The 21,491-nt window shown below is 31.7% G+C and overlaps 1 pseudogene; it reads right to left on the minus strand.

The window, feature by feature from the left end:
• Nucleotides 1-58: 58 nt before the first annotated feature.
• On the minus strand, nt 59-19,962 carry LOC122136277 (annotated as a pseudogene).
• Between the last annotated feature and the right edge of the window lie 1,529 nt (nt 19,963-21,491).

Below are 21,491 nucleotides of genomic sequence, written 5' to 3' on the forward strand. Positions count from 1 at the left end.
AGAATATTTATGAAAATAAGAAAAAAAAAAAAAAAAAAAAAATTCTTTGATCCTTAAATAGGCTTCATCATCTTTAATAAGGCAATAATTCCGTACTTTCCCTGGTATAAAAAACATCAAACCACAGTGAAAATAGCCCTTGCAGCATCAAGGGGAAAAGTGGTCCCATACATGACAAACTAATAAAGACTTCTTAATGCCAAAAATAGTCCAAGAAATCTGTGTTCCAATACATAACGCCTTTACAACTTTGTTTTTGATACATTTGCATACATTTCCCTAACATCACTACAAAAATGTGACGTAGTAATTGCTTTTTGACCTTTTGTTGATGCATTTCTACTGTTTTAAGTATACCGTCCAACTTACGTTCATTCAAAAGACATCAATAAAACCGCACCAAGACAGATATAAAAAAAAAAAAATGAAAAAGGGAAACATTCTTACATGCAGTGATGAGTCATCATTTTTAAGTCCAAAAGCATAACCATTAAAGTTTTTTTTTTTTTTTTTTTTTTTTTTTTTTTTTTTGCCACATATGGTGTCAGAAGTTGTATTTAAATGGGACAAATGGACACAGAAAGACATTATTTATTATTTAATGGACTTATAGGTGCATTAGGAAATAATCAGAATTAAACTATAGAACATAATAGATGGAAATAACATAACTTACAACATACAAAACATGAAAAGCTAAACATGAAACTGCTGGAATGAATGAGAAATTCTGGAATGTTCTTCATGGGTTTCTTCTTGATTGCTCACAAGCTGTTGAGCTCCTGAAGCGTTTGATCCAGGACTTGATGCATCTCCAGGTTCTGCTGTTTTGCCTCAGCCACATCCTCTGAAAGAAACCAGCACCATGATTTAAAAACACACACTAGCTGACTGCAAACATCTGGGACACTTTACTAAACAGGATTCTCTAAAGTGTTGATTGCATGACAAGCCTGTCCATTCCAGGCTTCAAACCAGTAAACAATAAACAACAGCTGGGTTATAGATGTAAAATCCCATGCATTTTGCCTCCACGGAGAAACTGATTTTTACAGATAATGTAGAAACCTTTTTAAAGACAGAAATACAATAAGCTCTGAGATTCTTAAGTCATAATATATGTGTTTTTTTTTAAGTTAAAAAATTAACATTTAAAATATTATTTTAAATTATTATTATTATTCCTCTATTGTACGTTGCTTTGGATAGAATGCATAAATGTAAAAAAATATATATATTTGCATATGAATATTTTGCAGTAAATTCCTTTTTTTAGAATTAAAATTTTTTTTAAATGAATATTTACATTATTAATTATTATTATACTATTGTAAGTTACTTTGGATTAAATGCATAAATGTAAGCTTGATTTCAATAAAAAAAATGCATATATTTGCATATATATTAATATTTCGCAGTAAAAACTTTTTATATATATTAATATTTCGCAGTAAAAACTTTTTTTAGTATTTAAAAAATGTATATCATTATTATTATTATACTATTGTAAGTCACTTTGGATTAAATGCATAAATGTAAAGTGTATTTTTTAACAAATAGTTGCCCTGTGCTCTCAAACTACTTATATATTTGCATATATTTAAATATTTTGCAGCAAAAGCATTTTTTACAAATTAAAAAAAAACATTAAATAAATGCATAAATGTAAATGAAAGCATTACATTACACAAAAGAGCATCATTAACACCTTAAACATAATTATCAAGTCTAATATAAACAAGGTAATAAGTGTTTATTATTTTGTTTCTCTGTGAAAAGAGCAAGAAAGATGGAGAAAGATTAAGGCTAGACACAAGATCAGAGAGAAAGAAAATATTTAATGTTTTTAAAAGCAAGAAAATGATTCAAAAGGGAGTGTTCAAAGAGCAGAAGAAAAAACTTATTTAATTTTAGAGGAATAATCAAACTTTCAAAGAGTGCAAAATACATAAGGCACCAGTGAGGAAGAAAGGGAGAGCAGAGAAAGAGAGCGAGGCACAGCCAATCAGGATAGTTTATGCAGAGCAGCAGCGCTTGATTGAATGAGAGAGCTGTCAGACACAGTTAGCGCTCATAATGTTCAGCTCAAGCACTTCTGGTGCATAAAAGCATCTATAAGGAGGTCATATCATTGAGTGCATGATCCAGCTCTTCACTAACGGCCTTGTATTTCAGCTTCTGAGCATAGAGTTCATCTGGAGGGCAAAGGTCAAGATCAGAAAGGACAGGTGTTTTGGCCAAGGATGGAGAACACAGGAGACAGGAACAGGAAATGATAGAAAGAAAAAAGAAAAGAAACAGTAAGTTCAACAGGTCCAAGTGGACAAAACACAGCACAGTAATGCCTGCGTAGGCAGCTCACTAGATAAAAGAAAGACGAAAAAGAAAAGGGGCGAGGAAGAAGTAACATGGAAAAAAATGCACAAATTGAAGTGTAATATAAATATTTCGATCGGTTCATTTTTGTGTGCATTTATAAGTGTGCATGTGCAGTATTATCTCAAGTTATATTTGCTTTATATAATACAAATTGTTTCAAAGTAGCTTCACATTAATTAAACAGGAATATAAGTGTTTTATAAATTTATTTAAATTTTATATATTTAATTATATAAATTATATATTAAATATTTATAATAGATTTTTATATGCATTTAATATTAATTATTTATGAAAATAACTAATTGTGAAAAATTAAATTTCAGCTCTAAAGCAACTCTACAGATCTAGATCTAGAACTAGAAGACTTAGTTCTTATGATTTAACAATGCTAATGTTTTATTCATTTCTTAATTATTTATAAATATATTCTACATATATAAACCATTAATTAAAATGTATTCAATATTAATTAATTATGAAACATTCCATTTCAGCTGTAAAGCAGTTCTACAGAAGATAGTAGTATATAATAAACAAGAATATAAGAATGTTAATGTTTTACACATACACACACACACACACACATACATACATACATACACATACATATCATATATATATATCTATATATATATATATATATATATATATTATATATATACTGATTTATATATATATATATATATATATATATATATTATACAGTACAGGTCAAAAGTTTGGAAACATTACTATTTTTAATGTTTTTGAAAGAAGTTTCTTCTGCTCATCAAGCCTGCATTTTTTTGATCAAAAATACAGAAAAAAAAATGTAATATTGTGATATATTATTACAACTTAAAATAATTGTTTTTTAAATTTATTATACTTTAAATGATCATTTATTTCTGTGATGCAAAGCTGAATTTTTAGGATCATTATCACATGATCCTTTAGAAATCATTCTAATATGATGATTCATTATCAAAGTTGGAAACAGTTCTGCTGCTTAATATTTGTTCAGAACATGTGATTTTTTTTAGGATACTTTGATGAATTAAAAAAAAAAAGAAGCTATGTTTTTAAAATATAAATATTTTTGTAATAACAAATATACACTACTGGTCAGTAATTTGGGGTCAGTAATTTTTTTTCTTTCTTTTTTTAAATAAAATCAATACTTTTATTCAGCAAGGATGTGTTAAATTGATAAAGTGACAGTAAAGAAAATATATTATTAGAATATATATTATTAGAAATTTTTTTTTTTTTATTTTGAATAAATGCAGTTCTTTTTAACCTTTTATTCATCAAATATATTAGACAGCAGAACTGTTTCCCAACACTCATAATAATCAGAATCAGAATATTAGAATGACTTCTAAATGATCATGTGATAGACTGGATGTTACATGTGACACTGAAGGCTGGAGTAATGATGCTGAAAATTCAGCTTTGCATCACAGGAATATTTTTTTTTTTAAAGTATATTCAAATAGAAAACTATTATTTTAAGTTGTAATAATATTTCACAATATTACTGTTTTTTCTGTATTTTTGATCAAATAAATGCAGGCTTGATGAGCAGAAGAGACTTCTTTCAAAAACATTAAAAATAGTAATGTTTCCAAACTTTTGACCTGTACTGTATATAGAGGGATAGAGAGAGATTCCATGTCATTTCAGCTATAAAGAGCTCTTCAGGAGATAATAGTGTCATTATTCAGCTAAATTTAGTTTTCAATAGCAGTTTCAGTATTTCAAAGCTCTTCAATTATAAAACAAGTTCAATTCAGCTTCACTTCATCTTCTCCAGGTGTTTGTAAGAACTGTTTGAACAGGTCGAACAGGCTTACACTGTTAGCTTTGTTCTTTCAGTACAATGAAAAGAGAAATAAAGCCACCACATGCGGTCAGAGGAGACAAAGGTTCATTCAGCTGATGGTTTTAGTAACGTCACCAGCTGGAATTCCTCAGGACTGAATCACCGCTTACCCTCGAGGTCGTCGATGGTCTTTTCCAGTTTTGGTCACCTTCTTTTCTGCAAACTCAGCACGAGTCTCAGCCTACAGGGGAAAATACAGAGAGAGCAAATGTGAAAGGTCAGAGAATGGCATGCATTTGGACTACGAAAGAAAGACTTGCATGCAAAACTGTTAGAATGAACAGCTGCTTTAGGTTAAAGTCGCTCACCTCTTTCAGTCTATCAGTGAGAACTCTGATCTCCTCTTCATACTTATCCTCTTTCTCTGAATACTGCAGACAGAAGACAAGCAAAGGGTTATTCAGACCGCTGGTTCTTCTTCAGGTCTCAGATTTAACACTGGACATCCAGTATTGCTTACATAAATTAAAATGTTAAAGGTTTTTGAAATGCATTGATATAATTCATGAAATGCACAGACCCAACAATAAAAAATACTACTAAAATTGAATAGACATGGTAATAATTTTATAAATTAATAAACAGTGTGATTTACCAGCTTAACACTGAACAAACACTAATATATAGTTTTATTAGCCATATTAGAGGTGGATGAATATGCATAGAACTTTAAAAATGTAATGCACTTAGTTCTACCTTTGAAAAGATCATAAGCATAATTAATTTAATAATTTACTGTCCTAATTATGCAAATATATATATATATATATATATATGTGTGTGTGTGTGTGTGTGTGTGTGTTCATAATTATATATATATAAAACACCTTTAATTATATAATTGCATTTGAAATACAGTAATAAATAACAACCGTATTTAGCAACCATTTACTTTGCTAGTAAAGATGATATGATGTACAGGGGCTTCACTGTTGAGAAGAGACTCAAATGAATCATTTTTTGAACTAGTTCACTGAAATGAAGCGACTGAAAGCACTAATTCGCTAAGATGGATCAGATTTCCCAGATGTCCTGCATTCATGTTCAATATAATGGCCTCAATCATGAGACAGGAGCAGAACCAGTTTCTGTGCAAATTATTCATTTGTAAATCATCACTCATGAATCATCACATTCAATTCAACGCAACAGCTTAGATCAGAATGCATTATGAACACTTTACACAGAATTGTGAGTCATTGGTCAGCTGACTTACCTTATCTGATTGAGCTTCTAAAGACTTGAGGTTGTTGGTTACGTTTTTCAGTTCTTCCTCCAGATCTCCTCCTTTACTGTAAAAACATTGATGAAAGTTGGTAAAGTTGATAAAGTCTCTAAAAGGTTGTTTTTGGAGTGATGCCAAAGAACTGTTTTTGGTTCCCTAAAGAAGCCTAAAGAAAAAGCAAGTTTCTGAGTAAAAAATATGGAAGCTTGTTTTCACCCCTGAATCAAAATAAAAAGGTAATTATTATTATTATTATATCTGACTTTTTAAATCTTGCAATTCTATTTTTTTTTCTCAGAAGTGCTTGATGTGATGTAGTAGTCTTGCCTTTTTCTAAAAATTAAACTTGTAATTGTGAGTTATAAACAGAATTGCTTTATATAAAATCGCAATTGCAAGAAAAAAGTCAGAATTTCGAGCTACAAAGTCAGAATTGTTTGATATAAACCTCGCAATTGCAAAAAATAAAGTATGAATTGTGAGCTATAAACAATTCTGATTTTTTTTTTCTCGCAATTGCGATTTTATGCTGACTTTATAACTCACAGTTACAAATTTGTCTCACAATTCTAAAAAAAAATATAAGATTGTGAGTTTATTTCATGCAGTTCTGATTAAAAAACAAAAAAAGTCAGAATTGTGAGATTAAGTCGCAATTATTTTTTTTATTTTTATTCATGTGCAAAAACAAACTTCCAAAATTTTTACTCAGAAATTGCTGGTAAATTCACATTGAATTAAACGAGAAATAGAAAGCCTGAAATACTATTTTCTTGTAAAGCATACTACAATAACCTTTGCTTTATTTACAACGTCGAAAAAAATATTTTTTATAGTGTAAACTTGTATTCTGACTTTTTTTCCTCGCAATCGAAACTTCATTTCTCACAATTTAAATCCCTCAATTCTGACTTTATAACTTTATATTCTGAGAAATTTTTCCGTATTGCACATTTTTTTATTCAGTGTCTGAAGGCGGCTTCCTGAGAAGATTGTTTCAAAGCAAACCCTACATTTGTTTTTTCAGTGTAGCTCAGCAAGTTGGGTTGTGGTTAACTGAATCTGCCTGTGGGTTAGTTAAAGATGTGTACTAACAGTTCTGCAATCTCCGCTCTCTCTTCTGCTCTTTCCAGTTCACCCTCCAGAATCACCAGCTTCCGAGCGACCTGCAAACACACAGAGGATGTTCACAGATCCGCTCCTGACTCAAAACACAGACTAAACCATATAAAGAGTGTGTGTGTCTGACCTCTTCATATTTGCGGTCGGCCTCCTCAGCGATGTGTTTGGCTTCCTTGAGCTGTACTTCCTGAATTTCCATTTTCTCCTCATCTTTCATCGCACGATTCTCAATCACCTTTATGCCTCTGGATAAAAAAAATAAATAAATAAAAACCCACAAAAATACAAATAAATAGATCTTATGCATGATTGTTATGCATTTCACCGTCAGCAGTTTTATTGTATAACTGATGCATACCAGTGCTATTTTAATTTCAATGATATATTATTATAGTTTCTCTTAATATTTTGAATTAAATCTAATTAATAATGCATGATTTTTAGTGCGCAGTGAACTGATGGTACACAATACAAAGAGGACTGCGAATCTCAAAAAAGCCACTGATTACATTTTTTTTTTAATCTGTATTGAAATAAAGCTAATGAAAATTAATTAAACTGATAATGAATACTTGATTTTTACCCAACTATTCTTATTAACATTATGCTAATTAGATGGATGATTCAAATATTGCATAGATTTTATATTTCAAATACAGTTTTTAGAAATATTTTGAATTGAGTTTTTATTATTATTACTCTTTCTGTTTTTATTTTAGCTAGTTAAAACATCTACTTTAAATATTTTTTTTTTTTTTTGTCATTTTCACTAGGCTAGTTTCTTCCCAATATGTCTATTTAGGTTTTATTAACTTATTCCAGTTTTAGTTTTAGTCATTTTACTACATCAAGTCAAAGTAAATGGAAACGAGAAATGTTGCCTTGGCCACTAGCTGAAATAAAATACAAGTTAATTTCAGTTAACGTTTATTTTATCTCAAGTAACAACATATCAAGGATTTTTTAAATCTGTAAAAATACGGACTGTAATGAAATTTTTGGGATTTTTAAGTGTTCTTGTCAACTGAACATTATGTTAACGAGAATACTACACAGAAGGAATGATATTTAGGAGGATAATTCATATATTATGTAGTTGTTACAGTTCAAATGTAGTTTTAGATTTTGAATTGAGTTGTTATTTTTATATTTTTCATTTTATTTTAATTTTAGTTAACGTTTTTTGATGACTGCTTTTGTCATTTTCACCAGTTTTTGTTTTTAAAAAAATAAGTTTATATAGTCGTTTCTTTCAGTTTTAGTTTTATTTTAGTACATCAAATGAAATGAAAAATTGTGCTGAAATAAAATAAGTAAATGTTATTTCAGTTAACATTTATTATTTCAAGTAACAATGTAACAATAAACTAATTGTTTCCGTTTTAGTTGAATAATAATGTGCACAGATGTATGTGTGTGTTTGTTTGGACCTCTCGCTCTCATCCGCCGCTTTCTCGGCTTCCTCTAGTTTCTGGAGTGCAGTGGCCAGTCTCTCCTGAGCTTGGTCCAGTTCCTCCTCCACCAGCTGGATCCTGCGGTTCAGACCGGCCACGTCTCCTTCCGCCTGGCGACAGAGAAGCAGTGCTTAAATATCCCGGGCTAGAAATCTGAGGGAATGAGGCAGGATCAAAAGATCCTACAGGAATGCTATTAGAAACCGGTCTGGATCTTAAAACAATCTGCTCAAATCCTTCTGGATAAACTGAAATTCTAACATAACAAAACATAAGAAACAAAGAAATGTCAGCTTATCCAGTAAGATCTTTGTAGATCCTTGTAGGATTGACACCTGATAGAAATTTACAAAAAAAATTTTTTTAAATCTTTACTGACCTCATGAGTCTTTTAGATTCTTTTTTTTTAATATATGTTTTGTATGCCCTCAGTTGCCAATAAGAGTTCAAGTTTAAAGTTATTAAATAACTAAAACTGAAATAAAAACTAATAAAAATGTAAAAAAAAAAAAAAAAAACTACTGTAAAACACAACGACTGTAACGACACTAAAGAAATATAATCAGATATTATAAGAATATATTAAAATTATTTAAAAATATTAATAAAAGTTTTTAAATTATTTGATTTGATTTGTTTTATTTCAGCTAGTTGCCAATTAATATTTCTAAATATTTTTCTCCTCTTTAATGAACCAAACATGTTCTAAATTCATAACAAATTTATATAATATATTATACATTTTAATATTTTATAGAAAATATAGTATATAATATATTTTAATATAAATATATGATAATATATAAATATTTCTATTTTTTTGTATTTCAACAATAATAATAATAATCAAAAATATTATATAAAATAGAAAAAAAATATTTTATATATATATATATAACATAAACTTACTAAATAAAAAAGCTATAATCGCCATGATACTAAAATCCTTTTTATTTAATAAAACTTCCATTTTTGGCTAAACTAACTGTTTTAAAAGAGAACTGTCAGCACATGTGAAGCGGATTCTTTCAGTTTCACTCATTTGAATGGGAGTTTTCCTTTGGCCACGCCCACTTCCTCTAACGCAGAACAGAGTGGGCCTCACGCCTTATAAGGTCCTCAAACACGCATCTGATTGTCATACCATTATGCGTCTTTAAACGTGGCGAATCTTTTTGGTCTTTAATGCAGAAATATCAGGAGACTTAATGGATTATACTTGGTATGAACCCTTTGTGCTTCTCCACAGATACACAGACAGGAGGAATGTTAGTAAATCAGCTGTTGATGCTTTACTGGAGAGTGTAAATGTGTCTCATTTCAGCTGAGATGAGGAAGCAGATCACGACCGAGTCTCCTGCAGTACAGTCATTTGCTGCATCTGCTGATGTTTTGGATCTGCTTTCCAAAGCTATATGGATAAAAGGGCATCTGGGTCATGTTTTTCTAAGAGACATATGATTGGTGAAGGCACACAGCAACACATCAGACAGGAAGTGAGAATGTGAAGAACGTCATGCCCCCGACTAACTGTGGACAGCAGTTTCCAGGAAAGGGGCTGTTGTGCTGCTATATTAGTGGTCAGCTTTTTCTTTTTTTCAAAAACAGTGAAAATGTTCTAAATTCATTAAAAATTAATATAAAATATAATATTATACTATCCATTTTTATTTATTATAAAATCTATATTTATATAGGATATGTATAAAGTTATACGTTCCTTGGCCAGAGCCTACAGAGAACTGGGCATTGAGGGAGCGCAGCACCACAGAAGCAGCAGAGAGGGCTTCAAGATGGCTATGGCTAAAAAGAGGAGAGGCATGGAGGAGTACTAAGTAGCCAGCCAGCTGAACACAAGCTGGGGTCTGATCAGCCCCAGCTGGGTCACCTGGAGGAGGGTGTATGATGCTGAAAGATCCGATACAGCCCATAATTCCAAGACCATCACTGATGATGATTCCGGCAGCATCAGAAGATGTATGTGCACAACATTTGATCATGGATGATCTGCTTTTATAGAAATATCATAGAATCGTGCTACAGAGCAGATTCTATCAGCTGCAGTTCTGGCGCATCTGTATCAATATAACGTACAACGCCACATACATTCACATCAGTGTTAATTCAGCTGTAGAGTTACTCTCACAGGACAATGCACTTATTTGCAAACGCAAAAGTACATTATTTGCATGTGATTTAAGGCCTTGCCGGTTAGATGTTTTATTCACGCGCTGATCTGACATGCGCTTTTTCTGAGCATATACACCAGATGCGCGCACACTTTAAAAGCTTGTCAAACAGCACCCGATGACAGGACTAAGTTGTCTTTTGCACTATTACTGTCAAAACACACATGGTTTGCATATAGACTCAGTTAGTTATGTCTAAAATAAAAGTAAAAATGGATACGTGCCTGTATATTAGATATCTGCAGGTCTTAAAGGGACAGTACTAAACATGCTGCCGACTGTCATTAAAGGGATAATTCACCCTAAAATTTAATTTCTGTCATTATTTACTCACTCACATGTTGTCCCAAACCTGTATTAATTTCTTTCTTGTGCTGAACACAAAAGAAGATATTTTGAATAATGTGGGTAACCAAACAGTTGCTGGTCCACATTGATTTGACATAATAATAATCCACAATTTGATTGTAGGAAAAAAAAATACTATGGATGTCACTGTGGACCAGCAGCTGTTTGGTTTTCCACATTCTTCAAAATAGCATTTATGTTCAGAAGAAAAAAGAAACTCATTCAGGTTTAAAACAACGTTTGAGTGAGTAAATGATGGTATAAAAATGAAACACTGACAGAATTGACAGACAGATTACAGAATTTTTATTTTTGGGTGAAATATTCCTTTAACGATAATAAAACAACAAAAAGCAAAGAGAAAAATCACTCATCATTCTTGACTGAATAACTTTAATAAAGTTGCTTTAATAGGAATCAGTCTATATAGTGTTTTATTTTTATTTTTGTTCATATAATTTCTTGAATGCTCCTGCTAAATACACCTATTGTACCTGAAAATAAATCACTGTGTGCTTTATTTGTATATTATGTGTAGATGTAATGTGTATCTTTGGTATTATTTTTTAATAACAAAGATAAAAATGTCAAAGATTTTTTTCTTCGCTCACTTTAGCCTAAATAGCTGCCTTTTTTGTTACTTTGAAAGGCTTTGTCTTTATAATAGGGAAATTAGTTTGGCTCTACCGCTCAAAATAGTAAATTGTAAAAAACCAAAATGAAAAAGAATCGCTATAAAATCGTGATATTAAAAAAAAAAAAAAAATCGTGATATGATATTTTTCCAATATCGTCTACCCTATATACATTACATAAAATTATATATATATATATATATATATATATATATAATATATATATATATATATATATATATAATATCTATATATATATATATAGATAGATAGATAGATAGGTAGAATTTATATAGAATTTAATAATTATGATAAATATGGATATATATATGATTTATATATATATATATTATAATACATTAATATTATATAAAAACATCATATATTATATATATATATATAATATATATATATATATATATCTATATATAAATATGAGTATAAGTTAATCTGTATACATGTTTATTATATATTGTATGTAAATCTTTAAACACAAAATTAAAATAATAATTTATTTAAAAATTAATTGGTCAAAAGGTGTGAGACGCATTACAAAACACTCTTCTGATAGCTGCTCATGGTAATGTCTCCACTATAAAGCAGAAATGCTGCTGAGGTAACAGGTCCAGAGTTTGATGTGGAAAACGGTTGGGAGTGTTTTCCAGATTCAGTCATGTAGGCTTACTTCAAAAATAATATTTTTCTCGCCACCAAGTGGAAAAGAAATCCCACTTTAACACCCAGGTTAAAGTGGTTTTCCCAAACCCATCTTGAGTGATTGTATTTTAAATGCCCATTCAACACAAGCTGATTAAACCACCAAGTGAAAAGTCTTGCCAACAGAATGTAATGCTAATTATAATAATTTCATATGAGATTCATTTCATATGATAATATGAAGTTTATTTTTGGAAGTCCATCTCTGTATAGAAATGAACCTTAAAGTCTTGAGAAGAAAAATAGCTGCTGAATATTTCCACCAGATAAAGTTAATTTAACACAGGTTAAGTATAGCGGGGTAAGTTGTCACAACTGGTAACCAGCTGCTTTTACTGACACTGATTTGCACATAATAGCTTTCTTCAAAAACACATGTTCCAGCAAAATGTAAAACAATTATAAAACACAAAACCATTCATAAAAAAAAAAAAGCAAAACATACTAAACCCTTGTTGTGGCCAGCAGAAATGAATGAAAAAGAATATAAAATTGTAACACATAAAACACTTGACATTTTGTCTTGATTACACAAACCCTTGTTTTCCCTAGTGGTGGTTTCTAAACCTTAATGAGGGTAGATTTTAATTTAAACAATAAAATGTGTTGTTAAAACAGTATGGTCAGAGGCAAGTCGTCACACGTGTTTTAAATGTTATAGCCTACAATTTATTCATTACAAACTGGTCTTTTAGTAAAAACTTTTCAGGCAGCGTGACAACATGCCCCGGTGTAGCATCACGCTGAAATACCGTGAGAAACATGCACTAAAGTGTGACAACTAACCCCGGTCTGCACTACTTTTGTTCAGCGAGGCCCGAAACGCGTGAAAAGCAGCAGACAGAAGCAGTAGAGAAAGAAAGAGGAGTGCAAGGATGGAAAGGTGAGATGGTTTCCTCACTTTCTCCCGCAGGTCTCGTTCATTGTCCAGCTGCGTCTGCAGAAACTGCGCTCTGTCCTGCGCATCATCCGCCTGCTGCTGCAGACTCTGGATCTTCCTCTTCACGGCGTCTAAAGACTTCACAGACATCTCCAAACCTTCATACAGACCCCCTGAGCGATCTGCAGACGCCAATAGACACTAAATCCGCGTGGAAAAGCGGCTTTCTAAATAAACCAAGAGCGCAGGTCTGGATCAGCTTCTGTGCGTCTCAAAACTGTCGCAAACTTTTCATTTTTCGCGTCGCTGACTCGCGGAGCCGCAGAATGAGGAATTCTGGAAAAAAAGGGCAGGAATGCGCAATCCCAGGAAGAAGATGCGGGTTTCAGATGACATCAGGGGGTGGTGTTCCTGTTTGACTCCTGATGCTATTATGTGCTGACTTCTGGACATATTTGGTGTTTCTTATGAATGACCATGTTGTGATTGCAATGCATCATAATTGAGATATGAATGCGTAAAATCCTCAATGCACAGAAAAAAACGACTACCTTTCACTCTAGTTTAATGCATTTGTTTACATACAGGAGAATTCTGTCATTTTTCTGAAACTTCATCTCAGATGAGGTGTATGTGTGTGTGTGTGTGTGTGTGTGTGTGTAATTTATATTTGTGTGTGTGTGTGTGTGTGTGTGTGTAATTTATATTTTTTGTTAATTTAAAATAATTTATGAATGAAGGAGATGGCTAATTTTCACATGTTGTTATACAATATAAAAGTCAAATAATCAGACCCTAAACTAGATCTTTTTTTAAGCAGGTTTGTTTGTCAAAAACAAGCAAAAAATAAGTTGGATACAGACAGTAGTACAACTATTATGATGTGAGTTAACATACTTGGCAGGTCGGAGCTGCAAAACGAGTAATTGCGTTTAATCGCATTAAAAAAGTTTATGTTTACATACTATATGTGTGTGAACTGTGTATGTATATATAAATACACACACATATGAATATATTTAAAAAAATATATATTTGTATGTATGTATTTATATATACAGTATATATATTTGTATATAATTTATATTTTATAAATATAAATATTTTATATATAAATAAACATATTTTCCTTAATATTTACATGTATGTGTGTTTGTGTTTATACATAATAAATATATGCATACACATGTAAACTTTTATTTTGAATGCAATTAATCCTAATTAATGATTTTGCAGCCCTAATTTAAATCAAATACAGAAACACACACAAACATACATGGAAAATGCACAAGATTTAAAGCAAATCTCCACCCGACTCTACACACATATGTAGCTCCAGTCCTTCCACAGCTTCTTCATACACTCCATATGTTCCTTAGCACGTATTCTTCAGCAGGAAGTGCTGTTGTAATTATTGGCCCTCTTACAGCAGTTATAGGGCAGACCTCTAGTTCCCAATCTGACTGCATGCTGATGAATTTCGGAAACACGCTCTCACAACGTCCAGACAGAAGTAGATCTACTGTCTGGCTCAGTAAAATTTATATGAAAAAATCTATTCTGTTTCCACATTCTCATCGCATGAGCCGCATTGAAAGAACGTATGTGCTAAACACACAGCTTTCAGTGCACATTTTATATTAACCCACATTATATGGCAGCCTAAAGTCAATTTTTGCAAAATTGCATGACGCTATCATAATACCATTTGTATTCCATTCAGTGAGTTCCAGCATGAGTGGGAGTATTTTTGCTGCAGACGGCTGGAGTGTGTGTGTGTGTGTGTGTGTGTGTGTGTGTGTGTGTGTGTGTGTGTGTGTGTGTTTCCCCCAGAAGAAGAGTTGGATTCATTATTTCAAGAGCTGAAGATTCATTGTTTGCTTTATTTGAATTCCTCACATTTCTGGGCGCTCTCTCTCTCTCTCTCTCTCCTCTCTCTCTCATCTCTCTCTCTCTCTCTCTCTCTCTCTCGCCTCTGTGTGTGTGTGTGTGTGTGTGTGTGTGTGTGGGTGTGTGTGTGTGTTTCCCCCAGTCAAGAAGAGTTGGATTCATTATTTCAAGAGCTGAAGATTCATTGTTTGCTTTATTTGAATTCCTCACATTTCTGGGCGCGCTCTCCCTCTCTCTCTCTCTCTCTCCTCTCTCTCTCTCTCTCTCTCTCTCTCCTCTCTCTCTCCTCTCTCTCTCTCTCTCTCTCTGTGTGGTGTGTGTGTGTGTGTGTGTGTGTGTGTGTGTGTGTGTGTGTGTGTGTGTGTGAAAAGAAATAAATTAAGTCAACTTAATGCTCTGCACAGACCTATGCTGTTGCCTTGTGTAGAAATATTACACAAATTGTGAGACAGTGCTGTATTGATCTATATCCGGATGGTAAATATTTTATGCCCATATAATGAAATAGAAACAAACTATCAGTATTTTTAGAGCTTGTGCTAAGTCAGATTTCAGACTGCTTATACAAAACCTGAGCTGCCTTACTGTCTGCCTATAAGGCAGCATCCTTTCAATTTCAATATAACTAAATAAAAGTTTGGTTTAGTATGTTAGCAAGCTAATACTGTCATATTTTAATCAGCATTACACACAAATATTGAGTAAAATAGAAAAACACTGAATATTTGAAAGAATATTTATATTTAAATCAATGCATTCTGTGATTGTCAAAAGAATGCAATTTTTGTAATCTAGCTTTTGGAAAAGCCAAAACACTTTTAGGATGACTTTAAAATGTTGTCTAGGTTTAGCTCTTGCAAAGAGTTTTTTAGTAAGAGAAAGGGTTTGTATTTATACTGTGCCCTTAAGAAATATAGCCTACATTCTCTCCCACTGCTTTAAAAGGAATGTGGGGAAATTTTTCTTCCCGTTTTTTTTTTCCACATGGAGCTGCCGACATGCTCCCACTATGATTAAAGCGTCTTTGTTGCTGGAATGAGAACAATCTGTCTGAAGCTTCCCATCCTGACCAGGTGCAAAGATTTACAGCAGAGCCACATGCGTATGAAAGCAGTGAGGGACTCATTAACATGATCCCATGCGTTTTTGATTTTGGTGATGGTGTTTTACCGAAAACCGGCATCTTATGAAGAAAAATGATTTTATCTGTATAAACAGGGTCTAATGCTTGAATACTCACATCTGTCGCCTTTTTCTCAGACAGCTCCAGCTTCTCCTGAGCTTCTTTGAGAGCTTCTGAATATTTGTCCAGTTCATCTTCAGTTCCTTTCAGCTTCTTCTGCAGAGCAAGCAACTCGTCTTCCAGCTAAAAAACCAACAACAGAACATAAGATTAACAGAGAGATGATAGATAGATAGATAGATAGATAGATAGATAGATAGATAGATAGATAGATAGATAGATAGATAGATAGATAGATAGATAGATAGATAGATAGATAGATAGATTATAATTATTTATTATGTTGTATTAATGGAAGCTGAAGATATATATAGCATGTTTTCAAAACAGAGTAATCAGATTTGATTAGTTTTTTTAGATGTGATCTGTGATTTATATATATATATATACAGTATGTATAGATAGAAAGATGCATCTAAGAAAATTAGAATATCGCGAAAAAGTAATTTTCTTTTGTAACTTATTTCAAAAAGTGAAACTTACATATATTCTAGATTCATTACATGTAAAGTAAAACATTTAAAAGTCATTCATGAAAGTCAAAAATCCAGTATCTCAAAATATTAGAATATTTCTTAAGATCAATCAAAAAAAAAAAAAACGATTTGCAAAACAGAAAAGCTCAGATTCTTTAAAGTATGATAATTTATGCACTCAATACTTGGTTGGGGTTCCTTAAGAACAAACTTCAGCATCAGTGAGGTGTGGCATGGACGCGATCTGCCTGAAGCCCAGGTTTCTTTAATAGCTGCCTTCACCTCATCTGTATTATTGAATTGACCGTTCAGCTGGAAAAGGAAATCAGCATCTCCATAAAGCTTGTCAGCAGATAAAAGCATGAAGTGCTCCAAAATCTCCTGTTAGATGGCTGCATTGACTTTGGACTTGATAAAACACAATAGACCAAAACAAGCAGACGTCACGTCAACCCAAATTATCACTGTCTGGGCTGGTAACTCTTGACTCCAGCTTCAGTCCACTCCTCGTGAAGCTCTCACAAGTGTTTGAATCGGCTTGACAGTATTCTCAAACTTGTGGTCATCCCTGTTGCTTGGTCACCTTTTCCTACCCAATTTCTTCCTTCCAGTCAACTTTGCATTTAATATGCTTTGATACAGCACTCTGTGAACTGCCAGCCCTTTCAGTAATGACCTTCTGTGACTTACACTCTTTGTGGAGGGTGTCAACGATCGTCTTCTGGACCAATACCAAGTCAGGGGTCTTCCCCATTATTGTGGTTTCAAAGAACAAGAGATACCCACAATTTATACTGTAGGGATGATCATTTAATGAAACTCAAATGTAAATATTCTTATATTTTGAGATACTGGATTTTTTTTACTTTTATGAGCTGTAAGCTCTAATCATTCAAATTAAAACAAACAAACAAACAAACAAAAAAACTGTATACACACACTGTATATAATAAAATCTCCAGCTTCAATTAATACAATATATATGAATACAATATACAATATGAAGATATTTACTGCATATGAGATGGACCCTGAACTGCAGTTCTAAATTATAATAATATAATATAATATAATACAATATAATATAATATAATATAATATAATATAATATAATTTTGATGTAATATTATATTATATTATATTATATAATGTGAAAGAGATATTTTTTTTTTATGTTTTGTAAACATTTGCTGTTGTTAAAATTAATTTATGCAAAATATTAATAATGTAACAGCTGATGTTGAATTACAGTAATAAGCCATTTTAATTAAAAATAAAATAAAATGGATTTTATTATTATTATTAAGAGGACTTTTATTCTAAATATTTTATATAATTTATTAATATATAATTTTGTAATTATGTTATATATTCCCATTGTAAGGTGTAGAGTTAGACATGCAATTTTGACCTTTTTTTCTTGCTAGTCTGTATACAATGACCAGAGTTAAAGTAAATAACATAAAAATGAATAGTTAAATAAGATAATCATTCTAACGCGTGTATTTAGTAAAGATTAGCAATAAAGAAAAAAGAAAAAGAAAAAATATACACTCTCAAACACACTGTTAAAAAAAACGGTAAAATGACTGGCAGCTACAGCTGCCAAACTAAAAAATGTAAAATTAAAGTAAAATATCGTAATTGAAACAATGAAAAATTTGTAAAATTACAGTTTTTATTCTGTAAAACCCTTAATGAAAATTTCTGTAAAAATATTGTTTTTGCACTTTTTTTCAATTAAGATATTTTACTGTAATTTAAGTTTTTTTTATTTTATTTATTTATTTATTAAATTTTTTTTACAGAGCATTAAGAACCGTTTTTGGTTCCCCAAAGAACCTTTTATTAAACAGTTTCTTAAAATAACCACTTTTTTCACGAAGAAGAACGTTTTACCAAACTAAAGAACTTTTTCCATAATATAAAGAACCTTGGAGGGAAAGATAGATTCAATAGAAGTCTAAACATTAAGTGAAGAAGCTTTATTTTTTTGAAAAGATTTTTTGACATGAGTGTAAATCTAAAACTGTGTGGAGTCATCTTTTTAATATCATATGAGAAGATCTCGAGTGTGATGTGAATGTTTAGAATCCAGACATGTTGTATCTCTGAATGTTTGGGGATGTTGAGAGATTTGTGGGATGCTGCACTCCAGAGAGCCGTAAACAGCTCCAAACACAGAGAAACAGCTGGATTATTCCTGTGCTCCCTAAGGTCCTTACCATCCCTGCTGATGCCCGGAATGTCTGGGAATGAAGCCACCCTCCTTCAGTTTCCCTTAGAACCAGTCAACCGTGTCAAATGCCATATTGCCAAAAATATAGAGAATGATTTGCATTTAGAGATTTCTTTGGCTGCATTTATGGTTCCATGAAGACCTTCTATCACCCATGGAATCTATCCATTCCACAAAAGGTTCTTTATAACGGAAAAGGTTATTTAGATTATTATAATGTTCTTCACACTAAGATAAAAGTGGTTCTTTTATGAACTGTTCACTGAAAGTGATTATTTTTTTTTATTTTTTTTGTGGAACCCAAATGTTCTTCTATGGTATCACTGTATAAAAAAAAAAAAAAAAAAAAGAAGAAGAAAAGAAAAGAAAAGAAAACTCCCTTATATTTGAGCTCTTTTCTTTAGCGCTGCTGATTCTGGGCCTTCATCAATTAATTTCATGAGTTGCTTTCTGGGATGCATGTAAAGAATTGAAAGAGGAACATGTGCACCGGACCACTTGTTTATACTTTTCAAAAATTAAATAATATAATAAATAAATACATACATACACACAATCATACATAGTTTTTTTTTTTTTAAGTAATATTTTTCTCCAATTTATAGGGTCCAGTATCAATCAGAATTGTCACAAAAATTTTAAATCTATGTTGTTAACACAAAAAACTCTTCTTCAATCCATTCGGATCGATGGATAAATAAATAAATAAAAGGCTATTTATTTAATTTATTTATTAAATAATTTTGAAAACAAAAGAAAAAAACTATTTTGCAGAAAAATCCTTAAAAAAATAAAAACATGTAGGATTTACTTTGTAAACTATTTTTCACTCGAAAATGGCTGGTAATTACATCACAAATACTAAAAAAAAAGTTACATTTTATTAAATCTGAAATGTTGCAGTTTTTTTAGTCTTCAAAACTAATTTTAAGCAGTTAAACAGAAGTCTTTATAGTAAAAGATTTTTAAAAAATCATGAAAAATATCATTTCAGTAAAGTGTCCAAACTTTTAAACAGCATACAGTTTATATGAAAGTAAAACCATCTGAGAGCATCACAGTACAATGGCATCACAAACACTTTCTGTAAGGATCGCATCAGTCTCAGATCTGAGTCTCACCTGTTTGCACTTGTCTTCTGCTGCCTTCTTATCAGACTCGGCCTGCTCCGCTTGGTCCATGGCGTTCTCCTTATCCAGCTTCAGCATCTGCATCTTCTTCTTAATGGCTCCATTTTGCTCTATCGATCTGCTCTTGGAGTTTCTTACCAGAGAGAGAACGAAGGGAAAACCGAGAGCCTCCGGGATCTAGAGCGCAAAGTCAGACAGAGAGAGAGGATCTCAGTGCTCGTCAGATGAGGAGTGACTCCCAGGACAACGGAGAGGAGAGAGAGTCACAGAGAGAAGAACACAACACTGAAACACAACCTGAGCTGGAGGATACGAGTCTCGTTCCCTGGTGGCCTGCACCTCCCTGTTTGAAACTCTTCCTGCTCAACACACACACACACACACACACACACACACACACACACACACACACACACCACACAGCGGAATCACAACACAAACACCCACGCACACACACACACACGCACGCACGCACGCACGCACGCACGCACTCAAGCACCAAAATGTGCAGCTCCCCCTCCTCAAGCAAACTTTTTACCCACAGAACGTCTCAAAGTCAGCCAATTCCCTTATTTGGAGCGAGTGCATGAAGCAAGATGTGCTTCAGAGGGTTTAGTGGCTCCTCAAGCCTCATTAAACTAGTCAAATGGACCCTGTTTACTTGCTTAAAACACAGCCCTGGTCTTACTGTGAATGATTCATTAATGCATGTGAGTGGTTTTCAAACTGTAGTCACTTGCTCTGATTCTAAAATGACTTTCTAAAACATTCTGGTATTTAACAAATTTACACCAATTTTTCATGATTTAATCAATATGATAATTAAATTTCACACTATTTTTTTTTCCATCGAGTGTTCTGTTTCAATCAGAATTCAAAAACAGAATTTCACAAAAATCTAATCTAAAATCTATATGTGGTTATTTTAATTAAAAAATAATTAAGTAAGAAATAATTAATTTGGAACATTTAAATATGCAAACAATAAACAAACAAACAAAAAAAAAAACATGCACAAGGATATAGTTTATATATTATATATAATTTATTATTAAATAATTAATTTAGAACATATAGTTTATTTTTAAATAATTATAGCAACATTTCAATATGCAACAAAATTTACTTTAGCACAAACAATTATCTAAAATATAAAATGATTTTATTATTTAATAAATACACAAATTTATACATTGCATATAATTTAGTATTAAAGTGTTTTGCATCTCATCTTAGACTTTAATGTGTTTACATAATAGAAATATATTATTTTCAATTTTATTAATTATTCATTAATTAAAATTAATTACTATTTTAAATTATATATATGTGTGTGTGTGTATTTAAATTATATATATATTTATATTATCAAATAAATAAAATAAAATAAAATAAAATAAATTAAATAAATTTTTATTATTATTATTATTATTATTATTATCGTCTCAACCAATAGAGTCTTTCTGTTTTTTTCTCATGTAGTTCGATCTACAGTCATGTGTTTGAACCAGGGTTGGTTTGGGTTCTTGAGTGGGAGTGGGAAAAAAAGGACAAAATGGAAAAAGCTGAATTCTGAACCAACGAAATGAGATGAGAATGCTTGTGAAAATCTGAACAGTTTTCTGCTGTGTTCATCAGGGATGCATACATTATTTCATATTGACTTGCTTTAGTTTACAACTTACATTTTATAGATA

This window comes from Cyprinus carpio, chromosome B2 (genome assembly GCF_018340385.1).
Source record: "Cyprinus carpio isolate SPL01 chromosome B2, ASM1834038v1, whole genome shotgun sequence".
NCBI classification, from domain to species: Eukaryota; Metazoa; Chordata; class Actinopteri; order Cypriniformes; family Cyprinidae; genus Cyprinus; species Cyprinus carpio.